The sequence below is a fragment of the Engraulis encrasicolus genome, chromosome 20 (assembly GCF_034702125.1).
Source record: "Engraulis encrasicolus isolate BLACKSEA-1 chromosome 20, IST_EnEncr_1.0, whole genome shotgun sequence".
In the NCBI taxonomy this organism is placed as follows: domain Eukaryota; kingdom Metazoa; phylum Chordata; class Actinopteri; order Clupeiformes; family Engraulidae; genus Engraulis; species Engraulis encrasicolus.
Window position 1 is genome coordinate 37,941,131 of NC_085876.1, and position 5,000 is coordinate 37,946,130.

Sequence of the window (5,000 nt, forward strand, 5' to 3'; positions counted from 1 at the left end):
AAGAGGGGATGAGAATAGAAAAATGGAAATCATCATCATCATCTTCGTCATCATCATCATCGCCATCATCATCATAGACGTCGTTGTGGTGATCATCATCATCATCATCATCATCATCATCATCATCATCATCACCTCAATATTTTTATCATCACCATTTTTTGCCCAACCATCATTATGATCACGATTGGAGAAACATTTACAATAACGCTATTTATTATTCTCATCATTTGGATTTTTTTCTCTAACAACGCCATAGCAGTCTCAAGCAGTACATTCACCAGGAAATTACTTTTTTTTTAAAAGATGAAGTAAATCAGTATTGAAGGAAACAAAAAACAGATGTCTAGATGCAGAGAGGTGGAATAAAATGGTAGGATTCATCATCATTATTATAACTATATCATCATCGTCATCATCATCATCATCATCATCATCATAGTTTTCATAATGAGCATCCTCATCATCATCATCATAATTGTCATCATCATAGTTGCTATCATCATCATCACCAGCATCAAGGCACTTGTATTCCTCATTAATGTCATAATCATCATCAGCATCAGCATCAGCATCAAGAGCAACACCATCATCTCAATAACCATTACTCTCATTATCATGATTATTCACTGTAATTGTTTTGAAAACAAACAAAAATCCGACAAACACTGCGGCAAACCCTGCCAGCACAGCAGGCCGCATGTGCACCTGGATGTTTAAAAACAAGCACAGACGAACTTTACAAACACAAATGAATTATTCATACAAACAAGACACAAGACGGCACATCCATAATTGATGCAATACAAGACATGGCATCCCGATTCCTCGAGGTACACAAGCCCCATAGCATGTATACTACGTGTGCCTGACCTGGACATGTGGGCATGTACAAACATATGAACTAGGGATGGCGAAAATGTTAAAATATCTTAACCGGTTACTGAGACTCATTAACTGGTGGTTAACCGGTTAACCGGTAATCTTAAAGGATATTACGTTCGCGTGCCTGATAGGCACAGCACTGAATTTTAAAATTTTTATTTTTCACATAAGCCTTTCTTTTTGCTACTCAGACAGGACCTGTCATGTCCAGCCAGTGTCGCCAGATGGAAAATGCAGAATTATCATACCAAAACCTCAAAATTATAGTTTTTGGGGGCTTTTTGGGAAGAAATTATTATTACAATTATTATTACCGGTTAACCGGTGGCAGAAAGTTTAACCGGTTATCGTTGATCCGGTCGACTATCGGTTAACCGGTTAACATCCCTAATATGAACACAGGAAGAACATTATGCTGCTGCATATACTGCAGAGTACATAGTCTAGTCACTGTGGTTCCCAACCTGGGGGTCAGGGCCCCTAGTGGGATCACGGAAGTACTGAAGGGGGAACATTTTATGCCAAAGGAACATTGCATACAAACAGGAAATGACAGATTAATAGCTAGCAGCTAACATAATGCTAGAATTGAGTTAGTATGTATGGTCAACAACAGACGTATTTGCTGTCCAGTGGATTTTTTAGCAATAGCAGCAGACAAACTGTCAATGGAAAATCAAGTAGTATTTGTTGCAAAAAAAAAGCCTATGCAATTTTTTTTCTCCGTTAATATTACTAGATTTTCCATGAATAGTTTGTCCGCTAATATTGTAAGAAATCAATTGCTAAGACCATGGTGGATGGGGGGNGGGGGGGGGGGGGGGGGGGGGGGGGGGGGGGGGGGGGGGGGGGGGGGGGGGGGGGGGGGGGGGGGGGGGGGGGGGGGGGGGGGGGGGGGGAGGGGGGGGGGTGGGGGGGGGGGGGGGGGTGGGGGGTTGGGGTTATTCCATAAGTCCGAAAGGGACTCCCCGTTGAAAAAAGTTTGGCAACCACTGGGCTAGTGCATGAGCTTGTGCTGAACTGGAGGGACTGTGTGACTCTTGGCTGCATACTATCTCAGCTGATTAATCTTGAGAAGCAGCACTTCCTTCCTGCAAGTAATTGATTGAGTCCGTCACCAGGCTGCTTTAACGATTAAAGGGAACACACATGCATGTACCATGTACACATCAGCGTAAACACACATACACAGACAGACACACAAGCAAACACACACACACACACACAAACACACAAAAACTGTATCACAAACTAAAGATGCACCGGATCCAAGATCCAGTTCCGGATCCGGCAGGATAAAAGGGTTTTTCACAGGATCCGGTCCGGCAGGATCTTAAGCAGTGGTTCCGGTATCCAACAATTACCTAAAAATCAGGATCTGGTGCATCTCTAGTTTTTACGTAGCCTAGGCTTTTCAGTCACTCTTTCACAACCCCAACCGCTGCATGGAGTGAAAGCCCTTTGGAAGCGGCCGTTGCAGGCAGTGTGGCAGTAAGCCAATGAGTCTAAAAAATAGTTTGAGCCAACATAATAAAAAGGGCCCACTTGTGCCAGTAGGCTATATGTTTCAACCCTTTCGTAGGATCCGGTATCTGGTTCCGGATCCGGCAGGATCTTAAGCAGTGGATCCGGTATCCGGCAGGATCCTAAAAATCAGGATCCGGTGCTTCTCTATCACAAACACTCCAGTCTCTCTCTCTCTTTCTCTTTCTCTCTCTCTCTCTCTCTCTCTCTCTCAGCTCTCTATCCCTCTTAGCCTCAACACTGCACTCCACTCTACTCACTCGTCCCCATACAAAGCCAGGCCGCACCAGACATTCCCAAGGTCACATCACTGGGCTGAGCTCAACAGAATGGATTGTCTCTGTGCATTTTCTGCCATAAAACCTCTTAGCTCCCTTGAGCCTACACAGTAAAAATGTGAATTCAACACCTTAAAGGTCCACACTGTGTGATATTTTTAGTTTATTTATTGTTTATGTCATGCTGCCCATTCACAATTGCTACCTTTTTCATGAATACTTAGCACCACCATCAATGCAATTTCCCATTGGCAACTACCCAAGTTGCTAACTGCTAACAACTACACTTTCGAGAAATGTACCCCTGATTTGCCACTATTTAACAGCCATTTAATCAAAGCATGTAAAGTACACCTGTGCCTTGGGAGATGTGACGTCTGAACAGTATCACATGAAAACATGATCTACAACAACAACAAAATCTAAATCGAACATTATGGAAACATCATATATCCCGATCTTTGTTGTCATTTGTTACCACGTCACCTGTCTTTAGACTTAACCGTGTGTGCAAAATTATGCGGGCGGGGATTACACTCATTTGTCAGTCAAAGTGTAAAACAAGGCAAATGCTATAGAGTAGAGGCCCCCTGTCTGACATGGGGAAACCTCCAGCACTCTCTCATTGTAAACAGCAGTGTTGTCAGAGACAAAGGTGGATACCAGGATGCACAGGGCAGAAACAAACGAAGCAAAAACGAATACGTTTGAGCGAGCACCCAGCTGTGGAGAGATTATCGCTGGCTGGAGGGCTGGCCATGGGGGGATGTTTATGTGAAGAGGTTTAGCTTAAACCCATTCAGATCAGAACGGGTTTAGGGTGTGTGAGCGACAGAGTATGATAGAGAAAAGAGACGGAAGGAAGAAGTGAATGTGTGTGTTTGTGTTTGCGCGTGCGTGTGTCTGTGTGTGTCTGTGTGTGAGTGAATTTGTCTCTGTCTGTGTGTCTGTATATGTTGCTCTCTTTCTCTCTCTCTCTCTCTCTCTCTCTCTCTCTCTCTCTCTCTCTCTCTCTCTCTCTCTCTCTCTCTTTCACTCGCTCTCTCCCTCCCTGTTAGTGCGTGTGTGTGCGTGTGTGTGTGTGTGTGTGAGAGAGAGAGAGAGAGTACATGCATGCCTATCTGTTTGTGTGATTGTGTGTTTATGTCCGAGAGTGTGTGAATTAATTAGTGTGTGTGTGTGTGTGTTTGTGTGCGTGTGCGTGTGTGTGTGTGTGTGTGTGTGTGTGTGTGTGTGTGTGTGTGTGTGTGTGTGGAAAGTGGATCTGCTGCTTCTGCTATCTGCTGGCATTTCATTTGCCCACTGGTAGTATTCGGGCCAAATGCCCAGACTCTAATCTGCTCTGCCCACAAACATCTCCAGATACAAACACACACACTCACACACACACACACACACACACACACACACACACACACACACACACACACACACACACACACACACACACACACACACACACACAGACACACACACACACACAGACAGACACACACACACACAGACACAAACACAGACACAGACACAGACACAGACACATACACAGACACAGACACAGACACACACACGCACACACAGGGACAGAGAAATATACACACAGTGGACCACACACACACACACACACACACACACACACAGGGACAGAGAAATATACACACAGTGGACCACACACACACACACACACACACACACACACACACACACACACACACACACACACACACACACACACACACACACACACACACACACACACACAGCATCCCGGCCAATCCGACGTGACCTTTTCCTGCCTCCCATTTCTCAGTGTCACACTGTGGGTGTTGCCGTGTCGGGCCCCATCATGCTCAAAGCCACCTGCACCTGTTATTTCTGGGGTCCAAGTGACAGGCCTTTGTCACATTGGTTACGTCATGTTTTGTGTCTGGGGTTTTGTGCGTGTGTGTGTGTGTGTGTGTGTGTGTGTGTGTGTGTGTGTGTGTGTGTGTGTGTGTGTGTGTGTGTGTGTGTGTGTGTCTGTGACTTGTGTCTGTGTGTTTGTTTGTTGCTGGTGATTCCAAAAGTCAAAACAAAGTGTGGAGAGGCAGCATTTAGCTTCTATGCTTCAAAGCTTTGGAACCAGCTTCCAGATGACGTAAAAAATGCACCCACTATTGATAGCTTTAAATCTAGACTCAAGACAAATCTGTTCTCAGATGCTTTCCCCTAGCTAAATTATATATCATTCTTTTTTTTATGTTTAGGTTTATTTTTTATTTTATTATTATTTGTATTATTATCATTATTAGTTTTACCTTATGTTTTATTTATCTT

The 5,000-nt window shown here is 44.2% G+C and overlaps 1 protein-coding gene across 1 annotated transcript in view; it reads right to left on the minus strand.

Annotated features, from left to right (window-relative positions):
- fam135b (family with sequence similarity 135 member B) overlaps window positions 1-5,000 on the minus strand; it is a 158,328-nt gene that overhangs the window by 123,459 nt on the left and 29,869 nt on the right. The gene's annotated exons all lie outside the window — the stretch shown is intronic.